This window comes from Macaca mulatta, chromosome 1 (assembly GCF_049350105.2).
Source record: "Macaca mulatta isolate MMU2019108-1 chromosome 1, T2T-MMU8v2.0, whole genome shotgun sequence".
Classification (NCBI taxonomy): domain Eukaryota; kingdom Metazoa; phylum Chordata; class Mammalia; order Primates; family Cercopithecidae; genus Macaca; species Macaca mulatta.
Genome location: NC_133406.1, coordinates 159483590 through 159510059, shown reverse-complemented (window position 1 = coordinate 159510059; position 26470 = coordinate 159483590).

The following is a 26470-nucleotide window of genomic DNA, read 5'->3' as shown; positions in this document are numbered from 1 at the left end:
TCAAAGCTAACAAGTTCATGCCTAACTCCACTCCTAATTTGACTGGAGCTGAGTGATCCAGAAATAAGCACTGATGCAAGCCAGTGATATCGGGGAGCTTCCCTAGGATTTTATACCTGGATCTGAGTGACAGAGGTGATCTCTCTCAGGTGGCAGAATTTTATGGCATAAAACTCAGAACCTGCTGGCCACTGCATTTTCCATCACATAGAGAAAGCTGGTCTACAGTGAGAGAGCATCATGTGGAAAGTAGCAAAGACTGGAGAAGAGAACACCTTGCTACCTGTTCAGCCCCTAATACTTTTGGTTCCAAATGCAGCTATCCTCCTGTGATTTGGTCATTCAACCCTTCCTTGGATAGTGAGCCAAAAACTTCCCTTTTTAACTAAAATAATTTGTGTTAGGATTTTGACATTTAGAACTGAAAGACTTCCAAATGAAGGAACACATCATGGGATACAGTTTTTTAGTGTTGTCACTGCCAATCCACAGGCCTCTCATCATCAACAGAGAGCACAGCATCCTCCCTTTTGGCTGAGCCTGGGTTTAGAGAGACGGGAACAAACAGCAAATGGATCTGGAGAGGTTCAAGAACAATGGAGGCTTATTTCTTGCCACCTGGTAATGTCTGAGATGGCACCAGGACTTACGGAGGAGGCTCCGGGTAGTGTAGCTATTCAGAAAACAGTGTGACAATTCTGTGTGAAATTAAATGAATATATACTCCACTACCCAGCAATCTGATTCCTGAGTATAACATATAAACCACATCCACAAGCATGCTAATAGATGCATTGCCATGGTTGCAAACAATTGGCCACAGCCTATTTTTCTGTCCCTAGGGAAATGAGTAAGTTTAAGTTGGACCATATGAAATTGTGAATTTTTGTCCATTTTTTTACTACAAAAAAAGTCAATTTCATATAGTTCAACCTAATGCAACGTGGTAGATCTATACTATGTAGCAGAAACAAACAAATAAAAAAATCAAGATCTTCCTACAGCAACATGGATATATCTTAAAACTTAAAGTAAAAATATGTATATATAATATATATGAGTTTCATTTAAACAAAGTAAAAACATACACAAAAATATACTGCATATCTTACCAGGATAGATGCATATATAAGGATATGTGTCAAACACAATTAATGGGACAACTATTAAAAGAAGGAAAATTGGAGTGGGAATCAAGATGAAAGAGAAAAAACAACTGTCCAATAGAGATGCTTGGCATGGCCTGCTGATGATGATAATATGCCACAAACTTGGGAGCAATAAACCCATTTTTTTGCACCTGAGGGATAAGAAGAGTGGGACAGCCAGAAAGTCAAAGAGAAAGGAGGAAGAAAGCTTCCTGTATCAGCATGAGTCCTCAACAGAAGGCAGAAACAAGAGGGAATGTATTTAGAAGAGAGGATCTGAAACAATTCCCCAAGTTTTCCATAGCTTCAGACAAAAGCCCTTGATTTGTCAGAATGTTTCCAGGCCTTCTAGAGGTCTAGAAGGAACTAGAATTAGCTAAAAGAGAGGGTTGCCCCACAATACAAAGTCTGTTTGTGGTGACTGAGGGACATTGTTAGTGTATGTGGCCTGGACCATATAAGTTAGGGCTATGGTCTACTGGGAATGGAGGTAACTGATGCTGTAGGAAATGAAACTCGTAATCAAACACCTGACATCATGATTTATGTCTCTGCAGAGTCTTGAAGAGGCCAATGGGTGCTCATGGTCAAGACTGCATTATTGCCATTCACGGCCCCGCTGAGACATGTGGTTTGCACTTAGACCTACTTAAGTGCAATCTGGGTTTAAGAGAGGGATGTCCTTTGAGTAAAAACCAGAAATTTCTAAGTAATACTAATTCAACTGAGTTTACCTGGTAGAAACTTACATGAATTGAAAATACAGACTCAAATTATAAATTATGTTTAGTAACAGAAAAACGATGAAAGTTCAATTTGTACTTCCATGTTGCTGAGTCAAATTTGTACCATATATACATGTATATATGAACACCACTTGCTACCTATAACTCATTTCAACTATTTGAAATTATCTGTCTATAAGTTCATGTTCAATATAGCATGTGATTCTTGGCTTTGAATACCATGTTTTCACATGGAGAGATATGGGTATGCTAGAAACAGAGTTGGAGGTTTCCGTTTAATAGACACTATTGGTATTTTAAAATAAATAACACATTCGTTAGAAACTGGTATGTCAAAAAGCTAATTACTATTCTTGGCTGATTCTTCACACAGGCAGATTTTTTTGTTGTTGTTTAGTTTTTGGAGTGTGCTTTGTTGCTGGAGACCAGTAGCTTTGCAATTGTGGGTAATACATTAAAGACGAAAGGAGCCTTCTTTTAATTAACGGCACAGCTCTAACTTGATCTAACCAGAGCAGTATCAGGAAGAGCCAGCAATGTCACCCCTCCTTATATTCCACAGCGTCTGTCTACCTCTTACAACATTTTCTCAGGAGAATTCATCCTGGAGGATAGGGATTCTGAGCCAAATGCAGACACTTAAAGCCTTGAACTAAGGAAAAATTCAGTGCCAAGTGGAAAGTATGGCTCATCGAGTGTAGTAGTTGAAAAAGTAGATTTGAATAGAAAAACAAAGAGGCATCCCTAGAGCTACATTATTGGTTGATAAAATTATATTCAGCAGTAGAATCCAATTCAATCAAAATTCAGAAAACTCTAGTAAAGAGAACAGATAACTTCAAAGATTTTCTTTTTTCTTTTTTTTTTTTTTCCACTCTTGTTCTTCAGGCTGGAGTGTAATGGCACTATCTTGGCTCACCACAACCTCTACTTCCCAGGTTCAAGCGATTCTCCTGCCTCAGTCTCCCTAGTAGCTGGGATTACAGTCATGAGCCACCATGCCCAGCTAACTTTATATATATGTATTTTTTTTTTTTAGTAGAGACGGAGTTTCTCCATGTTGGTCAGGCTGGTCTCGAACTCCCGACCTCAGGTGATCCACCCACCTCAACCTCCCAAAGTGTGGGATTACAGACGTGAGCCACTGCACCCGGCCGACATCAGAGTTTTTCTAGCCGAAGTTATTTTCGAGGGTAATCAGGAGCCATGGTATTCAGACTCAAAGGCAGAGGAAGCCCCCAAAATGACACACTAGGACTTTCGCAAGCACACTTTAAGATGACTGAGTAGAGGTAGCTATAAAAATATAATAATAAAAGCAAAACTAATACCAAAAACTAATTTTTATTTACATCTTACTGTGTGCTAAACCCTAAAATCCTATCACCATCATTCTAGCAGCCAAATCCCCAAGTTACAGCTAAGCAAATTATGGTTCCAATAGGTTAAATCAGTTGCCAATATTACTAAGCTAATTATCGACAAAGCTGGGATAGAAACACAGGCGGTCTGAGTCTAGAAATCTGAGCTATTAATCACTTACACTGTAGACATTTACATTGGTTGACTTCTTGATCAGTGTCAAGATGCTGATAGAATGGAAAAGAAACTAAGGAAAGCAAAGATTTATTTGGAAGGGAAGTGGAGGTTAATAGTGCTTTAATTCAGGACACATTACGTGTGAAGTAATTGTGGGATTTCCAGATGGACTTGAGTAAGCGCTCGGACACATGAAACTAGCATACAAGAGAAAAGTGGAAGACACAGATTTTAAAGCAACGTATAGGAGACAGTTGAAGGCAAGAACGATATTACATACAAATATAGTACCTAGGGAGAAAAATGTTAATAAAACCTCAGAGAACATTAGTATTTAAAGAATGTTTGCAGGAAGGAGAGAAACTGAAGGAAATCAGAAGAAGAATTTTCAGAAATCTAGGAAGAAGAATATGTAAGCACCATAAAGTAAGTGATTTTTTTCTTTTTTTTTTTTTTGTTCATTAATATATCTCAAGCACCAGAAATAATTTCTAGTATATAGTAGAGGTTTAAAAATAGTTGTATGTATCAAGTACTAAATAGAGGAGATTTGTTTTTGCAGTTGAAATGCTCAGGGTCCATATCCAGATAGGGTCTCTCAAATATTCTTATTTATTTATTTAGCTTGAGACGGAGTTTCACTCTTGTTGCCCAGGCTGGAGTGCAATGGCGTGATCTTGGCTCACTGCAACCTTCGCCTCCCAGGTTCAAGCCATTTTCCTGCCTTAGTCTCCCAAGTAGCTGGGATTGCAGGCATACACCACCACGCTCGACCAATTTTTGTATTTTTAGTAGAGATGGGGTTTCACCATGTTGAGTAGGCTGGTCTCAAACTCCTGGCCTCAAGTGATCTGCTGGCCATGACCTCCCAAAGTGCTGGGATTACAGGCATGAGTCACCACGCCCAACTTCAAATATCCTTAAAACACTCATTTCCCAAACCTATATTGAACATTGTCTATATGCTTAAAAAATTTTAACCAGTTTTAAAAAGATAGAGAGGGTTAATCATATAATTTTCTATGATTAAAAAATGCTAAATATCTCTTCATGCTTAGATATTTTCAAACTAGTCTTTTTAATTAGATAATTGTATAGCTTCCTACGACTAACGAATTCTAATCATTACAGAAATTTCTTAACTAAAAATTTACTTCCCAATGAGACCAATGGTGGAGTTAACTAATTTCTGAAGAAATAAAAGGCTTGAGAGTTGTATTTGTTTTTAGCCTTAGATTTGCCTGTTTTAAACACACCTACATGTGAAAACGTTCTCATTAATTTTTCAGTTGGCCTATGATTTATGAAGCAGTTAATATGAATTTAGGAATTATCTTCCAAAAATGCATCATAATTTGTGTCTAAGTAACAACTGTTTCAAAAAAGAAAGCCACAGTCATCACTTGGTTGTGTTGGCTGACAAACCTGGAGTAATTAATCTTTGTTTTCAGTGAATATTTTATTAAATTAATTTTCAAAAATATGTGCAAATTACCATTTTAAGAGAAGCTTTTATGTGTGACAGTCAAATGTAATGAAATGACTCAGGCCCAGACAAAAGCCCCCGCCAAGATTTGAAAAATGATATACATATATATATATATATATATATATATATATATATATACACACACATACACACACACACACACACATATATATATATTTTAACCCAAAGAAATCCAGGGGACTAGGAATTTACCAAATGAATACACATAGGCACATGTTTGTTATTATATACCCGAGCATATATTCACTTTTCAACTGAATTTGCTGATGGCATAAGATACTCAGGCTTTGAAGACAGACAGACCTAGGTTTGGATCCTGTCTTTGCCATTTCCTGACAATATGACCTTGAACTAATTATTTCACTTCTCTGAGCTCTTATTCATCCTAAATTAGGGCAACTTAGATACCCATTGCAAGGTGATTGTAAGTTCCAGGATGGTATAAACTAAATCTTTCTTGTCCAGTATCATATATCTGACTCCTGGCATAGTAAGAGTTTGAAAAACACTGGTCTTGTTTGGTGAATGTGCAGGATAACATATGCACTGCCTGGCATACAGAGAGTACTCAACAAATGCTACTTCACTTTCCTTTTTCCACCTACACAATTATTTGCATCAGCCCATCTCTCCCCAAATATTTCTGTTATTGGAACAAATGTGCATTCTAAGCTTGGATTGTCAGAATAATCACGTCAATCCCCTCATGGCTCTTTCCCTTTGGAGGTACGAGATCTCCTACACTGAAAATATTATCATTAGTCACAATTTAATGCACTAACATATGCTACCCAAATTCTGCCCCCAACTCCTCCATACTAGCAGGAATTACTTTCTTCATTTTCATTCATTTACATGACATTCATAATTTCAGAGTTTAATTATCATAATAGAGTTGAGTTTTACCCGCATTTTGGTTAAATAAATGACAAGACATGTCAGGCATCCTGCTTTTGGTTGACATGCAAACATATGCCTCCTCTGCTGTAAATTCTATTGATGGTTCTGGTGTCCACAGCAAGTGGTGTAATGAAATACGCGCTTATTGTTATTGAAATTAGGACAACCCACAAGAAAGATTCCAAAGCAAGTTTATTATTTATTGTACATTAGAACTATTATAAAATTGAAGCAGTGACATGATTCCATTTAGCTTTGCATAGAACTATTGATCTTGATTTTTGCACAAAGAAGTCCTTTTGGGCTAAAGCTCTACACAGAAAATCAATTTGCTTAAAATTCTTCCCTTTTACACATAATAGCTTACTCATCGAGGACTGAAATTCTGCATGTGAATAACACTGCAGTCTCCTTCTTGCCAATCACTAGAAGCACTATGTAAATTATAATTGGAATATTATGGCAAAAACCTAGAGGCCACAATCTTTCCACAAGATAATTGAATGTCAATAATGATCCAGAAAAACATTTAAAGCTGCACCTCAGCATAAGTATAAATGTCTTCAAATTTAACTTTTAAAAAGTGTTTCTGTTCATTGTGCACTGAAGATTTGTCCGAGTATGGAGAAATTCAAGCAAGCAACTACACCTTGGAAACACTTTGGTCCGTGTACAGGATAGCGACAAGGTTAGAAGTAAAATTCTAGTTCCAAAGGTGTCACTAACAATTAGATTATTTTATGTGGCTAGCTATTCAACCTCCCTGAATCTGAGGTTTTTTTATTTATGAAAATTACTCCCACATCTAAAGTGTTTCAACTTCATCAATAATTAAATAAAGATTTTTTACTTTGAAACCATATTATTTAAATGTTGTTAGAAATGAGTAAAATACAAAAGTGGTATACTAGAACTTCCAAAACAAGGCAGTAAAACAAGAATTAGGGGGTCTACATAGATAGGATTATCTCAAGCTTTTCTAAAATGTATCTTGTTTCATGTGAATTCATAAAAATATTTCTAATTTAAAACCGAAATAGTGATATAAGATCCTACATAATATTTCCATGTGATTTAATAAACGATGTATTAAATAGATGTCAGATTTCCAGAATGTGACAAAAAGACTTTTTTCTATATTGGTCTGTATCTGTCTCATATGAACTTTAGGCTATTAACATACATTCATTATTTTCTCTTTTAAGGTTTATATATAAATCTGTTAAACAGAGGTATGCCATTTCTGTTATAAAAAAACTTCCTATTGTGATGAAAATATGTTTCCATGATGTTTTTAGTTCATCTAGTATAGACCTAACTTTCTAAAACATGTCACACAAATTATATTCTAACTCTAAGGGAGACAACTCAGATTCCTTGAACAGATATAAAATATACTTGTTAATACTATGCTGGAGTATTACAATTTGCCTATGATCTGCTTCCGTTCAATTTTCTTAAAGCTAATTTCAAAATCATTTTCCCGTAAAGATTTAATTGGGAGTGTCTCTCCACTACAGATCTAATTATTTCCTACTATACCATGAACACGACATACTTCCGGCCTCATATACCCTAAAGGATTTCAATTAATTCCAGCTATTGTGAAACATTAGGAAAGTAATTCCTAGACATTGTGCAATATGCCTAATTTGTATATATCTAAAGAAATGTGATCTAATATAATAATATTTTACTGGAGGCCAAATAAAGGACATAAATGTGTTATTGAAAGGCAAATCTTATATGATTGAAATTTGTTTTTCCTCCAGAGCACAATTTCTTCAAAAATTGTCAGAAACCAGGATTATTCCATTTTCTTATGCATAAGGGGGAGCAACTAATCTTTTTAACTATAGCAAATAATGATGCATTTTAATAAGGCTTTAAAAATCTGCAATTAGCATAACATCAAAGAGAAATTAGACATTTTTTCATTAACTACATGTAATAACTTATTAATGAGAAAGTACATTTTTCTAAACATTTATTATTTTCTAAATAAATCAATAACTTGGTAAACAAATTAACATAGTCTAATAGTTTAGTTTAGTTCATACTTAACGATATCTGCTAAATTTTCAAAATACATTTGAATCAGTGTGTAGAATATTGGCTGAGAATATGGTCTCTAGAGTGACCTGCTTACTTGCTATGGGGATTTGGGTAAAATTTTGATCTCCAAAATCTTAATATCTTCAACTGTAAAGTGCCAATTGAAGTAATACCTTCTTCATCTTCCTTCCTAGATTTATTATAATGATTAAATAAGATAATGCATGTAATATTGTTTAAAAAGCACTTAGACTTACTCTGTAACACCGAGGTCAACAATGAGTAACTCTTATTCCACACTCAGCTATCCTAGAAGCCTTTCTGGTTTGCAGAGAAATTTGTACAAAGTGAGCATAATAGCATTAGCCCTTGACTGGGTCAAGTTAGTCTCTTGTGGGCTTGAAAGGTTTGAGGCAATCCCAAAACTAAATTCATCTCATGGCCATAATACTATGAGGCCCCACACTCTCATTTGTTCTCCATTCCAGTGGATGGGGGTTTTAACCAGATTCCCAGGGCACACCTGGCTCACAAGCTCAACAATGAAATTCCTGCTTAATCATTGTTTCGCTGTATCTTGTACCCTTGGGTTCTATTCAGTATTACTTTGTCCCATAAAATTTTATTTTGATGCTTAACATTCCTCTCCAGCAGGAAATTATTCTCTATAATTAACCCCACTTTCCTGATGCAATCATTTGCTCTCTTCTTTAAAATTGATCTGGATAAACTGGTCAGCATCCTTGACATAAGAAGCTTTTATACATAAACACTAACATTAAGGATGCAACAGCTAACTTTCACAGAGTTCAACCTTAAGTAATTTTGGCATAGCTAAAAACACAATGGGAGTCTTATTCTACCCTTAATAATTTTCCAAACAAAGCCAGAAAAAGATATCTAACAAGTATCTCAAAATTCTCTTCGTTAGAAAGTTTTAACTTGCATACAATTTAAATCTCTTTGTCTGCAATGTAAGCCTATTTTCTCTGGTTTTGTTCTCGACAGATATGGAGAACAGCTACTCATTGTTTTGCCAGTAGTTTTTATCCTTCTGTAAGTTATTCCTCTTTTCTCAAAATCCCTTTTATCCTCATCTTCTAAAAGAGCTATTTGCCTTCTTCAAATTTGTCTATCTTTATAAAAGCTCCAAAAATACACATGTAAGTCTGGATGCACTTTTCTGTAATCTAATAAAAATACTGCAAGCAGATAATACCTGTGTTGTTTCTCATTGTCTATAGCTAGTTGCTATTATACATCAAGAATTAGCTGTATACATATACTTGCTTAGCATTATGTTAAACACTGTTCATTTTGAGTTGATGATAACAACAAACTCACTTTATTTTTATGTTCCTCAACTGTTTCCTGAAATCATTTCTAATTTATTTACAACACATTATTAGTTTGATCAGTTTTATTCTTATAGCTTAAAAATATTTCCTTACATGTTGTGATATATATCCTTTAGAATATACTCTTTAGCAAAGAAAAAAAGGACATCATTTGTTTTCCTTAACAGACAAAATTAAATCCCCTTGTAGCTCCAGTCTCCTGCGGTCTTTTTAGAAATAGAAGCATCGGGACTCAGTTCCACCTAATTAACCTTCCTTCACCCCTGATACCTGTTAACTCTACTCACACCTACCACACACCCCATTTTCCTTCATTTTCTGTAGTTGTCTCTATTTTCTGGAGATTCGTCTACACTATTTGTTTCTACAAGTAAACAGAAGACAAAGCTGATCGATATCTGTCCCTCGAGTGTTTACTTTCAGTTGGGTATTATACTCTTGCTCTCAGTCACTTTGAATTGGAATTCACATAGCCAGTAGCCCAGGTGATAATCAACCAAATCAACACCAATGTAGAAAATCAGAAGTATTCACTTTTCCTTTCATGTATCCTTTTATGCTAATCTTCCTTAATTCAAAAAGCATCCTCATTCTTTTATCAACCTTCCAAGAAAAGCCTTTAAAATTATTTTCTCCGCCTTGCTGTGCTTTACCATCAAATCCACTTAGATACCAAAAGCTGTTTTACTGTTGTTGTTATCTATTCTAAATACTTGTATTGTTTTTCTCCTTTCTTTCAATTTCTGCATTTCTAGCATTCATATAGGCTTTGATCTTCCATCTAAGTAAGTGTACAACGAATATTGAAATGTTAATTAATATAAAGCCCTCCCCTGAATATGTTAACTTTCCAATGGTTTATTTTTGCACCATTGAACACACTTATAGTTTTTTGAACAAAATTACTTACCTTGAAATTGTGTCCTTCAGCTGAGCTTTTCAAATAATGCAACTAGCTTTTCATCAATGCAACTATTATTTTTTCTACCTTTTTTCACTGTTTAGTTTTTTTGCTATATTATTTCTACATTGAAAGAATGTAAAACTTGTCAAAGAAAAAATTATCAAAAAAATTGATTTTCAAAGATCTAATTGACTTTTATTAGTGATTCATGAACTGGACAGCATCCAATTTACAAAATAGGAAGGAACTCCAATTCGTGGGTGAGTTTTTTAAGAAGAAAAAAGTGGAGAAAAGCAGGAATAAAGAAAAAAACAGCAGTTTGATAGTTTCAAAGCTACTGTCCTTATTTGAATATAAGTAAAATTTTGTTAACTTAATAGAATTTGCCTATCATTTCTCTCTTGATTTCTGGGAAGTTCAGATCTTGTAAGTAAACAACTTTGGTATCAGTTTGGTAATATAGAAACTTACCATGAGTGACTCTATTTGGATCTCTCTTTCTGTTTTTAAAACACAATTTTCCTTTCTTTTTCATTCGAATGTCTACATTTGCTTTAATTCAGTTCCATAGTTAAATATACTCTGTGCTCACCACCCACCATTTTTCTATCTACTCCCAGTCATTTATTGGTTGACAGTGGTTAATACATTGATTGATTGATTCTTTATGATACTATGGTGAAACAATATTATCTGAATTCTTGTATATTTAATATTGGCATTTTTATAATTTATCCACTTGAAGGCCACTTGACAGGTTAAAAATTCTTGGCTTTACTTTGTTTGCTAGAATGTCTTGAGTATTTTATTCTATTTTTACTCAAATGTGTGTTCCTTTGTAGAAATCTTAGACCAACATAACGTTTTGTTCTTAAAAGCGACAACCTGTAATCCCAGGACTTTGGGAGGCCGAGGCGGGTGGATCATGAGGTCAGGAGTTGAAGACCAGCATGGTCAAGATGGTGAAACCCTGTCTCTACTAAAAAACAAAAACAAAAACAAAAACAAAAATTGGCCAGGCATAGTGACAGGTGCCTGTAAACCCAGCCACTCAGGAGGGTGAGGCAGAGAATTGCTTAAACCCAGGAGGTAGTGGTTGCAGTGAGCCAAGGTCATGCCACTGCACTCCAGCGTGGGCCACAGAGCAAGACTCATTTCAAAAAAAAAAAAAAAAAAAAAAAAAGTGACAACAAATATTTCCAAATAATATATCTGATAATAGGTTTATAACCCTACTATATAAAGAACTTCTATCAGCAATAACAGAAACATGATTTTAAATGAGCAAGAAAATTGAAAAAATATTTCTCCAAAAAATGCACAAATGGCCAATAAGTACATAAAACGATGTACAACATCACTATCATGAAGGAAATACCAATGAAAACTATAATAAGATACCACTTCAGACCATTTGTGCACCGATGTTCATAGCAGTATTATTACAATAGCCAAAAGGTAGAATCAACCCAAGTATCTATCAATGAATGACATACAGTGGAATATTATTCAGTCTTAAGAAGAATATTCTGACACATGCTACAACATGCATAAGCCTTGAAGGCATCACTCTAAATGAAATAATCCAGTCACAAAAAAACAATCACTGTATGATTCCATTTATATGAGGTATCTACTGTAGTCAAAGTCATAAAAACGGAAAGTAGATTGATGATCTCCAGGGACTGGATGGAGGGAGGAATGGGGAGTTTTGGTTTAATGGGTACAGAGTTTCAGTTTGCAGAATTAAAAAAAAATTCTGGATATGGATGGTGGTAATGGTTGCACAACAATGTGAATATACTTACTGCCACCGAATTGAACAGTTAAAAGTAGTTAAAATGTCAATTTTTCTTTCAAATTTTATAAAATATTATTTTTTAAAAGTATGCTGATGTTTTAAATTGGCACTTAATATTTTCTAATTAAATAATTCACTTCTAGTAACTGATAATAAAATTATTCACTCTAGGAAAAGAGAGGAAAGGGACTTGACACACCTATTAGAATGCTAAAATTTAAAAATATTGACCAAATACCAAATGATGTCAAAATGTGATTCAGTTGCTACTCTTTCATATCCCCACCATGCTGGTGGGAGGTTAAAATAGCAGCCACTTTGGGAAAGGGGTGATGCTATCTTAAAGTAAAACGTGTACATAGCCTGTGACCCATCAAGTCCATTCCGAAGTCTTTACCTAAGAACAGGAAAGAGATGTACAAGAATACTCATGAAAATTTTATTCATATTAGCCCAAATCTAAAAGCAACGTAATATACATCAACAGGGGAACAAATAAACTAATTTGATATCTTTATACAATGGAATGCCACTTAGCAATGCCACAACTTGGATAAACCTCCAATATAATATCTTGAGTAAAAAATATCTGCCACAAAATAGTACATGCGGTATAAATCCATTATATGAAGTGCTATATGGTGATTAAAAATAAGAATAGTACTTGTTGTGGATGCTATTGACTAGAAAGAGGCATGAGAAAATTTTAGGTTGTAATATTCTGTGTCTTGATTGGGGTGGTGATTGCAGGTGTATGAACTTGTCAAACATTATCAGATGGTACACATAAATTATCTGCATTTTATAGTGTATGAGTTTTACTTCAATTACAAGGTTAGGCACAAAACAAGAGATGATGATCTTTTGCCATGTTTGTTTAAATGACTCTTTTAATCTTAGAAATAGTTACTATTTTAAAGTATATTTGTATTAAAAGCCAGTATCAAATATGTTCTTCATAATGTGATGTGCTCATTTATTATGTAGATGCAATTATTTTTAATTTTAGAAAGATTTCATGACTTGCACATTTAAATATGTGATCTATTTCTTTTTGTTGGGTTTCTTCTTCAGAGACTTTGAACATGACTATGCTGTTATTTTTTCTAACTTAAAAAACTATATTTTTAAAAAATTATTTTGAACACATGACTCCTTCGATCAGACATACACAATTATTCCACTGAGATAGCTTTAGATAAAATTATAATAACTTTAACATCACCAGATCTAATGGATATTTGGTTTTTATCTAAATTGATCTGCATTTTTACCTCATTTTGGAATTAGTATCTTCCTCTTAGCTTCCTGAATAATGCACACTTTCAACTGTTCTCTGACCTTTCTGGCTTGTTTGTATCTGGGTCTTTTCAGGCTGATCGTTCTCTAGCCAATGATGAAATACAGAGCAAACTGAAGACTTTTCCTTAGTCCTATTCTTTCCTCATTCCATATCCTCTTCCTAGACGATCTCATCTATACACAACTTTACTTACCACTTATATTCAGACAACTCCAAAATTTATATCTCTAACCCAGACCTCCCCTCTAAATTGTGGACCTCAACTGCATTGTTGTACTCTCCATTTGGGAAAAATGAAAGGTAACTTAGAATTCATATTTCCAAAACCAAACCAGAGATGGATTTTCTTCCCTAATTCTTATTACTGCAATGAATGACTCCATCTTCCATCAAATTAAATAGGCCGAAACCTACGAAACATCCTTGATTTTACATAATCCACCCACCATAACAAATCTACTAAAAGGATTTGTTAGTTTTACCTATACATTTCTCGAGTTTATTTTTTTGTCTTTAAAACCATAGCAACTACATAACCATAGTAAGTATTCTAGTGTATACTCATTGTCTCTAGTCTGAGCTACAAATGCACTATACATATCCATTCTTGTTTATCTAGTCTATTTGTATAGAAGTCATAGTCATGTTGATACACACACACACACACATATATATATATATATTAGAGTCTCACTCTGTCACCCAGTCTGTAGTGCAGTGGCACAATCGTAGCTCACTGTAGTTCACTGGACTCCTGAGCTCAAGCAATCCTGAGTAGCTGGGCCTAGGGGCACATATTACCACACCCAGCTAATTTTTTTTTTAATGTTTGGTAGAGATAGAGTCTTGCTACATTGTTCAGGCTTGTCTTGACCTCCTGGCCTCAAGTGATCCTCTTGCCTTGGCCTCCCAAAGTGCCGGGACTACAGGCAAGAGCCACCACTGCAACCAGCTCATACTTTTGATCGTATCACACCTCTACTCAAAAATACTCAGTGAATTTCCACTGACCTTGAAGTAAAGTCTGAAATCCTGCAGGACACTGCATACCTGCTTTTCAATCTATGTATCTAACTTTATCTCGGAATTGGATACCTTCATTCTTTGCATTCAAGTGACATTGTTTTTAGTTCCTTATATGATTCACTCTACATTTTACCACAGAGATTTTGAAAGTGGTGTGCTTTTTTTGCATGAAATTCTTCCTCCTTTTTTCATTTAGTTCACTTCATGCTCATTTTTATTTCTCATCATGAATCATTACTTTGTAGAGGAGAATTTTCAACTCTACTAATCTGGTCAGAATCTACTGATATGTTATTTTATTGCACCATGAAAGTCTGCTGCTAAAATTACAGTTGTAATTTTATGATTTTTTTTACTGTGATCATTATATTAATGCATGGTTTAACCACCAGAGTTTATGTCATTTTTGTGGAGAGTCTACTTCTTAATCCACTCATGATGCTACAACAAAAAATATTACAAACTTGGTGACTTATAAATAACAAACATTTATTTTTCATAGTTCTTGAGGCTAAGAATGCCAAGATCAAAGTTCTGGAAGATTTGATGTCTGGTGAGAGACCATTCCTCAAAGAGGGCACTTTCTCATTGCATCCTCACATGGTGGAAGTGATAGGGCAGACCACTGAAGCCCTTTTTATAAGGACACTGATACCATCTATGAAAGCTTTCTCTTCATGATCTCATCACCCCACCCCCAAGAGCCCCAACTCCTAATACCACTGCCTTGGGTGTTAGGATCTTAACATATTAATTTTGGTGGAACACAGTTATTCAGACCATGGAGACTATTTGTTGTTGTTTATTATTTGCTCCTCAGTGCCTAGCAGTGTCTGATAAATGTATGCTGAAGGAGGGGAGCCACATGGTCTGACCTGAATAGACAGTTCTCAAAATAAGACATACAAATGGCAAACAGGCATATGAAAAGGTGCTCAACATAACTGATCACCAAAGAAAATGCAAGTCAAAACTACAATGAGATATCTCACCCCAGTTAAAATGGCTTTTATCCAAAAGAAACACAATAATAACAAATGCTGGCAAGGATGTAGAGAAATGGGAACGCTTGTAGGTTGTTGCTGGAAATGTAAATTAGTACAACTACGATAAAGAACAGTTTGGAGGTTCCTCAAAAGACTAAAAATAGGGCTACCATATGACCAGGAAATTCCATTTCTAGGTATAAACTCAAAAGAGGAAAGCAGTACGTCAAAGAGATACCTTCGCTTCCATGTTTATTGCAGCACCCTTTCACCATAACCAAGATTTGGAGGCAATGCAAGTATGTGCCAAACAATGAATGGATAAAGAAAACGTGGTACATATAGGCAATGGAGTGCTATTCAGCCATACAAATGAGATTATGTCATTTGCATATATGGATATAACTGAAGATCATTATATTAAGTGAAATAAGCCAGGCAGAGAAAGACCAACTTCTCATGTTCTAACTTATTGGTAGGAGATAAAAATTAAAGGAATTGAACTCATGGAGATAATGAGTAGAAGAATGGTTACCAGAGGCTGGGATGGATAGTGGTGGGAGTGGGTAGAAAGTGGGGAGCGCTAAGGGGTACAAAAAATACTTAGAAAGAATGAATAAGGTCTACTATTTGCTAGCACAAAAGGGTGACTATAGTAAAAAATAATTTCATTGTACATTTTAAAATAACTAAAAGAGTATAATTGGATTGTTTGTAACACAAAGGATAAATGCTTGAGGTCACAGATTTACCCTGATGTGATTATTATGCATAGTATGCCTGTATCAAAATATCTCATGTAATCTATAAATATATATACCTACTATGTAACCACAAATCAAAATAAATAAAAAAGTATATGCTGAATAAATAAATAAACAATAGGAGATGATCTAGAAAATTATAAATTGGGACCAAATTGTGAAGGATGTTCACTACAAGTCAACAGAGCTGATAAATAATTAGGTGGGCAATAGAAAATTACTGTCGGTTTCTGGGCAAGGGAAAAGAGTGATGTGAACCATCAATCTGAAAATAAGGTATTAATATTTGCACAGTTGGTGAAGAATTAATATCAGTTAGACATTAATTTTTATAGTTGAGATAAAGATAGGAGGTATACAGAAAACAAAAGGGCAGTGAGACTAGATAGAGATTTCTTTTCATTGTAACATTATACATGTCATAAGACAACAGAAGGAAGAATCAGTATACTTGAAGACAGGTCGAAAGTTACCCATAGTGAAGCCAGAAAGAAAAAAGAATACAAAAAATAAAAAGAACAATATATGAGAATTGTGGTAATATGAAATGATCTAACATTCATTTAATTTGTTTAACTTTTAAGATCATGGGTACATGAGCAGATTTGCTATAAAGGTAAACTTGTGTCACATGGGTTTGCTGTACAGATTATTTTGTCACCCAGGTATTGAGCCATTAGTTGTTTCCCTGATACTCTCCCTCCTGCCACCCTTCACCCTCAGATAGGTCCCAGTGTCTGTTGTTCCCTTCTATGTGTCCGTGTGTTCTCATCATTTAGCTCTCACTTTTAACTGACAATATGCGGTGTTAGATTTTCTGTTCCCATGTCAGTTTGCTAAGGCTAATGCAAAGAATGTGAGCTCATTGTTTTTTATGGCTGCATAGTATTCCATGGTATATATTTACCACATTTTCTTTATTCAGTCTACCAATGATGGACCTTTAGGTTTATTCCATGTCTTTGCTATTGTAAATAGTGCTGCAAGGAACATATGCATGCATGTGTCTTTATGGTAAAACGATTTATATTCCATTGGGTGCATATCCAGTAATGGGATTGACGAGTAGAAAGGTAGTTTTGTTTTTAGCTTTTTGAGAAATCACAACACTGCATTCCATAATGATTGAACTAATTTACACTCCCACCAACAGTATATAAACATATATTTTTCTCCACAACCTATTATAGTCAGAATTTTTTGGTTTTCTGACTTTTCAATAACAGTCATTCTGACTGGTGTGAGATGGTATCTCACTGTGGCTTTTATATGTATTCTGTAATAATCAGTAATGTTGAGCTTCTTTCCATATGCTTGTTGGCCACATGTATGTCTTCTTTTGAAAAGTGTCCTACATGTCATTTGCCCACTTTTTAATGGAGTTGTTTTTTTCTTGTAAATTTGTTTAAGTTCCTTTTAGATGCTGAATATTAGACTTTTGTCAGATACACAGTTTGCAAAAAAATTTCTCCCATTCTGTAGGCTGTCTATTTATTTGGTTGATACTTTCTTTTGTTGTGCAGAAACTCTTTAGTTTAACAAGATTCCATTTGTCAATTTTTGCTTTTGTTGCAATTGCTTTTGGCATCTTCATCATGAAATCTTTGCCTGTTCCTATGTTCAGAATGGTCTTGCCTATGTTGTCTTGCAGGATTTTCATAGTTTTGGTTTTTACATTTAAGTATTTAATCCATCTTGAGTTGATTTTTGTATATGGTATAAGGAAGGTGCTGAGTTTCAACCTTCTGCATATGGCTAGCCAGTTATCTCAGCACCATTTCCTGAATAGGGAGTCCTTTCCTCATTGCTTGTTTCTGTCAGCTTTGTCAAAGTTCAGATGGTTGTAGGTCTGTGGCCTTATTTCTGAACTCTCTATTATGTTCCATTGGTCTATGTGTCTGTTTTTGTAACAGTACAATGCTGTTTTGGTTACTGTAGTCCTGTAGTATAGTTTGAAGTAGGGCAATGTGATGCCTCCAGCTGTGTTCTTTTGCTTAGGATTGCCTTATTCAGACTCTCTTTTGTTTCTATATGGATTTTAATATTTTTTTTCTAGTTCTGTAAAGCGCTTCATTGGTAGGTTGATATTTTCTAAAGAAAGAAAGAAGAAAGCAAGACCCATAGAACCAAACATAAAAGCATTATGTAAGGTGATAGAACAGTGACCAAAGTTAATTTATATAGATTAAATTTATACATTAAAATTTAGCAGTTTGAGGTGTGTGTGTTTGTGTGGTGTGTGTGTATGTGTGTTTAGTCAAGTTACGTCCTACATCATAGCAACACAAGAAATAGAGGGATGGAAAAATTTTCCATGGGTACATTATTCAAAAAAAGCTAGCCTACACTACAGTGTTAATTTTTGACACAACATACTCTAACAGTGAATGCAATGATAGAAATAAAGTGGATGTTAATATTGAAAACTGTAATAATACATCAGGAAGAAATAATAAGCATGAATTTGAATATGCATAAAGGATATACTGGAAGAAGCACTATAAAACAGTGATTTAAAAATGAATATTGACAAATATGCCATTATACTTGGAGATTTTAAAAAACCTCTATCAAAAACTGATACATCAAGCAGAATGTTAAGCACTAACAAAATATTTGCAAAATTTATGGACGGGCACGGCAGCTCATGCCTGTAATCCCAGCACTTTGGGAGGTCGAGGTGGGTGGATCATTTGAGGTCAAGAGTTCAAGACCAGTCTGGCCAACATGGTGAAACCCCATCTCTACTGAAAACAAAAATTAGCTGGGTGTGGTTGCGCTTACCTGTAATCCCAGCTACATGGGAGACGGAGGCAGGAGAATCGCTTAAACCCGGGAAGCGCAGGTTGAAGTGAACTAAGATGGTGCCACTGCATACCAGACTGGGCGACAGAGTGTGACTCTGGTTAAAATATATATATATATTTTTTTCTAGTTGCATATATATATATAGATATATGCAAAAAAAATGGATCACTTAGTTGTTTACAAAAGAAATCTCAAAAATTGTTAGAATCAATATGATAGTCACCACCTTTTCTGACTACAATAAAATTTCACTTGAAATCAATTAATTAGAAGATCAATAAACCATATTCTAAAAATTATAAAATATTTAGACCTAGACAACACAAAATTTACTATATGGTAAAAGTTGTAGGATGAAGCTAAGGTGAATATAAGAAAACCGGAGCTTTAGTTTGTTATGTCCCACCCCCAAAAAGATCCTAAAACTAAATAAGCTAAATATTAAACTTCAAAATCCAGAAAAACAGTGCAATAAAGCAGACTTATGAAATTATGATAAAAGAAGGTAATAAAGGTAATGCCAGAAATTAAATAAAATAGGAAAAAAAGATGCTCCATTAACTTAAGTGTTGATTCCCAGAAGAATTATAAAATAAATGAGCCTCAGGCAAAACTAATTTTATAAAATAGAAAGAAGGTATAAATATCGCTATCGAAAACAGAAACATAACTACAAACATATAATAGAAGAAAACTGAATATAAATATTTGCTAGAAAATGAAAATAAGAATTGGACAATTTTGTAGAAGATATGAATTTTAAAATTGACAGGTAATAAATAGAAAACTATAAATTAGTAACTATTAAAGATATTATACTAGTAATCCAACATCACTAATCTAACTCCCAACAACGAGCCTAAATTGCTTTGAAGAAAAGGTTTGTCAAATTCTAAAGAGCAAATTTTCTTAGCATATAGTAGTGTTCCAAAAGAAAAAATATATTTGGAACATCAACCAATTTCTTTCTTTTTTTTTTTTTTTTTTTTTTTTTTTTCAGACGGAGTCTCGCTCTGTTGCCCGGGCTGGAGTGCAGTGGCCGGATCTCAGCTCACTGCAAGCTCCGCCTCCCGGGTTCACGCCATTCTCCTGCCTCAGCCTCCCGAGTAGCTGGGACTACAGGCGCCCGCCACTTCGCCCGGCTAACTTTTTTGTATTTTTTTAGTAGAGACGGGGTTTCACAGTGTTAGCCAGGAGGGTCTCGATCTCCTGACCTCGTGATCCACCCGTCTCGGCCTCCCAAAGTGCTGGGACTACAGGCTTGAGCCACCGCGCCCGGCCCCAATTTCTTTAATGAAATGAAATTATCTCGAAATTAAACTGGAAAATCATATTAAAGTTATTAATCAATTTTACTCTATAGGTCAAAAATCCCAAATAAAATTTAACAAATAAAATAATGAATTGAAAAAGAATAATAACAGTAATACTGAATTTTAACCAGTGAGTTTTATCTCAGAAATGAAAGAATATATAAACCTCAGAAATGAAAGAATATATAAACATCATAAATGCGTTATTGCAATTCATCCTAAAGAAGAGAACATACCGGCTGGGCGCGGTGGCTCACGCCTGTAATTCCAGGACTTTGGTCGGCCGAGGCGGGCGGATCACCTGAGGTCAGGAGTTTGAGTCAAGACTGTCTCTTCTAAAAGTCAAGAAATTCTGTCTCTTCTAAAAATACAAAAATTAGCCGGGCATGGTGGCACGCACATCTAATCCCAGCTACTCGGGAGGCTGAGGCAGGAGAATTGCTTGAACCTGGGAGGCGGAGGATGCAGTGAGCTGAGATCATGCCACTGCACTCCAGCCTGGGCGACAGAGCAAGACTCCCTCTCAAAAAACAACAACAACAAAAAGAACATACCATTTTGCTAACATTTTAAAAAATTAACTAATTAATGGGGGGGAGAAATAACTCTTAGAAGCCCAGGAATAAACGATTAACAACAAAATCAGACGATACCATATTTAATAGTAAACTATACATTGGAATAAGAGAAAGATTCCAGATATTAATGATAATGTTTAATATATTTCTGGAATTTTCAGCCAGTGTATTGAGACCAGAAAAATCAATACAATTTATAAAGATTAGAAATGATGCTGTGGTTATTTTTATGAACAAAATTAAAATAAAGTAATTTTCTATATATCAAATCCAACAGAATCTACTGGCATATTTTATGACAGTTCCACCTTCGTTTTCAGAAAGAAAATCAATGCAGAAATACTAGAGCATTCCTGTTTACCCATATTAACTATGTGAAAATATAGTGGAAAACATGGTATTTAAATAACAACCAAAGTTTTTTAGTACTTCAGTATAAATGTAATGAAAGATGTATAAAACTTTAAAAAATATGTAATATTTCTGAAGGATGCAAAGGAAGATTTGAATAAATAGAAAGGTTTATCATATTTATGACAGGGAAGGCATAATATCAAAGACATGTCAAATTTTACAAAATTAATCTATAAATTTCTTGCAGTTCCAATAGAAATCCACTGAAGATTTTTTATACTTGAAAAATTGATTCTAAAAATCATATATAAAAGCAAAATGTCAAAATAACAATAAAAAATACGCAATACCAATACAAGGAAGATAATTTTTGTTGCTTGATATGAAGATTTTTATAAAGTTATAATAATTAAGACAATTTTATATTTGCATAGATGTAGAAAAATGATAAATGGGACAAAATCAGCAATCAAGAAGCAAAGCAAAATATGTATGGGACTGTGGCAGGCCAGTGAAAATCTTTAGGAAAAATATAGCTGAGCAATTTGTTTACACATGAAAATATTAAATTTTGCTTTTCAAAACAGAAGCAAAAACAACTCTAGACAAGTTAAAGTATTAAATGAGAAAAAGAAACATTAAACACATTAAGAGAAATATAGCATATCTTTGTGCCATGAATGCATAGAATTACTTCAACACACACACACACACAATTATTATAAGACTAATAATATGAGTAAAATTAGTTTTTGGAAAAGTAAAACAAATAATGGTAGTAGCTTTGACTATGTTTTCTAAAGTAATATTTGGATTCTGTCAAATAAATAACTTACTACTCAAAGTAAGTTTTTTAACTACTAAATATGTGTAAGAAAAAGGCAAATGGCTCATTTGAAAAAAATAGCTGCAAACTGAACAGGCAAATAACAGAAATAGCAATGTAATGGTCAATAAACAGGGTGTTAATCCTACTCCTAATTAAGAATATGCAAAGTAAAATAACAATAAATATTGTCTTCAATCCATCAAATTGGCAAATATTTTATAATTTGATGATAGGGAGAGTTTATGAAGACGTAAAAAAAGATAATCTTTTGTATTTTTAAACCAACAAAAGATAATTTAGCCCAGCAAACATAAGCTATGTATATTAAGCAACAACATAAAGTGTGGTTCACTTATTTTTACTCCTATAAACGCTGTGATCAATTATGCGCCATCATAGATCTTCACTGTGTCCCTTTATCTTTCTTGTCTTTACCAGATAAAGGCCACCCGATGGCCCCTCCTCTTCATGATTAATCTCCCACCATTATATCCAGCCTAAGACAGCCTCCAAAAGCCTATAGAGGATAATGGTGGTGTTTTCTCCAGGGTCTTTCTTTATTATTATTATTATTATTATTATTATTATTATTATTATGCTTTATACTTTAAGTTCTGGGGTACATGCGCAGAACGTGCAGGTTTATTACATAGGCATACACGTGCCACAATGGTTTGCTGCATCCATCAACCCGTCATCTACATTAGGCATCAGGTATTTCTCCTAATTCTGTCCCTCCCCTAGCCCCCCACCCCACAGCAGGCCTCAGTGTGTGATGTTCCCCTCTCTGTGTCCATGTGTTCTCACTGTACAACTCCCAATTATGAGTGAGAACATGCAGTGTTCGGTTTTCTGTTCCTGTGTTAGTTTGCTAAGAATGATGGTTTCCAGCTTCATCCACATCCCTGCAAAGGACATGAACTCATCCTTTCTCATGGCTGCATAGTATTCCATGTTGTATATGTGCCACATTTTCTTTATCCAGTCTATCATTGATGGACATTTGGGTTGGTTCCAACTCTTTGCTATTGTGAACAGTGCTGCAATAAATATATGTGTGCAGGTGTCTTTATAGTAGAATGATTTATAATCCTTTGGATATATATACCCAGTAATGGAATTGCTGGGTCAAATGGCATTTCTGGTTCTAGATCCTTGAGGAATTGCCACGCTGTCTTCCACAATGAGCTTAAACTAATTCACACTCCCACCAACAGTGTAAACGCGTTCCTATTTCTCCACATCCTCTCCAGCATCTGTTGTTTCCTGACTTTTTAAATGATTGCCATCACAGGTCATTAGAGAAATGCAAATCAAAACCACAATGAGATGCCATCTCTTGCCAGTTAGAATGGCGATCCAAGGCCTTTCTTAAAACCTTTGGAGAGGAAATGTTCTCTGGGACATCTTAGGGAAATGTGATTTGGGATAGATGAAAATAAAATGTTTCCCTCCAAAATTGATATCTCCCAAAGCTTTCAGGCATTTCCTTCTAAAACAAGGGTACGAAACCATTTTCTGTAAATGGTCAGATAGTAAGTATTTTAGGCTTTGCTGGCCACATACAGCCTCTTTCCCATCTAGTCTATTTTCTTGTTTGTTAGTATCCTGTAAACACAGAACAACCATTCTGTTTTATGGCTGTAAAATACACACACAAACAAAACCAGGCTGTGGGCTAAAGATTGACTCAGTGGTCATAGTTTGCTGACCCTGCTCTATGGCAGAAGAAGGAAGTTCTAGCAACTCAGCCTCAACTTGTGTATTTCTAGGAATTTGTCCATATCTTCTAGGTTATCTAATTTGTTTGTAGTATTTTCTTAGCATCCTTTTTATTTCTTCGGTGTCTATAGTAGTGTTCTCAAATTCATTTATTTTAGTTATTTGTTTCTTCTCTATTTTTCTTCATCAGTCTAGCTAAAGGTTTCTAAATGTCATTGATTCAAAAAGACCAACTTTTGTTTTCATTAGTCTATTGCTATTACTTTTCTATTCCCTATTGTGCTTATCTCCACTCTAAATTTATTGTTATTTTCTTTCTACTAGCTTTGGGTTTAGTTAGCTCTTTTTCTATTTCCCTAAGGTACAAATTTAGCTTATTGAATTGAGATTTTTCTTCCTATTTTTAATGTTGGCATTTATTGATATAAAATGTTCTCTAAGCACTACCTTTGCTGCATTCCATAAGCTTTAATATGTTGTGCTTTTTTTTTCTTTCATCTCTATTTCGTAATTTTCTTTGTATTTTTTCTTTGAGACTTTGTGTTGTTTAATTTCTACATGTTAATTAATTTTTCAGTTTCAATTCTTCTATAAATTTTCAGCTTCATTTCACTGTGATTAGAGAGATATTCTATATGATTTCAATCTTTAAAAAAAGTATATGGCTTCATTTTAGATACATCAACTATATAGTATCGAGATTTTTCTAGCAAACTTTAGTAAACCATAGTCTATGGAATCAGAAACAGAAGAACAAAAATATGGTAATAGAATTGTTCTCTTATTAGAGATTAGCTAAAATGATATCCAGGGAGAATTAGGAAGAATACAGAAATGAAAGGATACTAACAGACTGGGGTTATCAAAGGGAGTCAAGAGATCACAGGTCATAAATGCATAAGATTGAAAGAGAAGAAAAACTGAGAAGTAAAGAAATTGGGGTAAAGAAGGGGTAGAATATGAGATGACAAACGAGTGCTAGGATGATTTCAAGTGAGACTAAGTTCCTTCCAGCTCTGAAAAGGGTACTATAGTTAGATCGCTTTGGATTTTAAACCTCTGGATTTGAGGACACATAAAAAATTCTACAGAGGTCTTCCATTTTCAGTCAAGATGGGATGATTGAAACCAGATTTATCCTATGACCTAAATTTTTAAAAAAACAGACAGAATATATGAAATGACAGTTTTCAGATGTTAGACAGTAGAGAGTGCCGAACAAGATTTCTAAGAGAAAGAACAACATTGAGAAGAGCTCTGTGATTGTCATTAGAAAGAGCATCTAGGTTGCAGCAAAGAGATGAAAAACCGACGTGTTGCTGACCATCATCCTGCCCCGAGGAGGCAGAACAAGGAGGCTGAGAGTCCAAAGAAGCTAGAGTTGTGAAGCAGTTTACCACAGAGGAGGTTACTGAATACACAGAGAGAAAAACTCTAGAAATCTGCAGGTGCTCTAACTTGAGTCTTCAGCTGACTCAACACATGTATATGAGGACAGTACCTATGCTCAGGAGAACTACCCCAAAAGAAGAGAGGAAAAAATGTATAGATTCACAGGGGTGTGAACAGTCTGTGTTCTCACTAAATCACAGTGGGAAACATCCTAATTCACAGGGTGTAGGGTGGCATAGTCAGGAGATTCCCTCAGAAATCTGCCAAAAAAACAGCTGTACATTAAAGTTTACTGTGTTCTAACCATTTAAAAAAAAAAAAAAAAAGCCTCAAAAGGCTCAGTTTCCAAAGTTGGAGGACAGGCAATATCTGATTTTGAGATCTTTTAAAACTCTACAGTAATCAAGACAGTGTAGTACTGGCATAAAACTAGATAAATAAGTTAATAGAACATAATAGACAGTCCAGAAATAGACCCACACATATATATGCAATTGATTTTTGACAAAAATGCCAATGGCAGTTCAATGGAAAAAGTTCATCTTTTCAAGAAATAATGTGGGAACAATTGAAGAGTTACAAAAAACAAAAAACATTGACCCTGGCCTTCTACCATATACAAAATATTAACTTGGAATGGTCTTAGACAGGATGTAAGAGCTGAAACTATAAAACTGCTAGAAGGAAACGTAGGAGCAAATCTTATTGACCTTACATTTGGCAAAGATTTCCTAAATACACCAAAATGCTTACTATAAAAGAAAAAAAATTGATAAATAGGACTTCATCAAAATGAAACACTTTTGCCACTTGAAAGACAATGTTAAGATATTGTTATGAAAAAGAATAAACAAGCCAAAGATAAAAATATTTGCAAAACATCACATATATCCAACATAAGATATGCAGCTAGAATATAAAAGAACACATATTTCAGTTAAAAGACAACGCAATGAAAAAATGAGCAAAATTACTGAGCAGCAACTTCACCAAAAAACTGTGTAAATGTTAGTGAGCACATGAAAATATGTTCAATACCATTGTCATCAGGGAAGTATAAATTTAAACCACTATTGGATGTCACTATGTATACACCAACATAGCTGAAGTTAAATGTATGAACATACAAAGTGTTGCAACTGGAACTCTCATGAATGGCTGGTAGAACTGTAAAATGCCACAAACATTTTGAAAACAGTTAAGCAATTTCTTAAAATATTAAACATACCCAATTCTATAACCCAGGCTATGTATTTACCCAAAAAAATGAAAGCATATATCTATACAAACACTTATATGTGAATGTTCATAGTAGTTTCATTTGTAGTGAACAAAAATTAGAAACAACCAAATGTCCATCAGCAGATAAATGGAAAACAAATTGTCACCTATCCATACAATGAAATAATACTAAGCAATAGAATGAAGTAAACT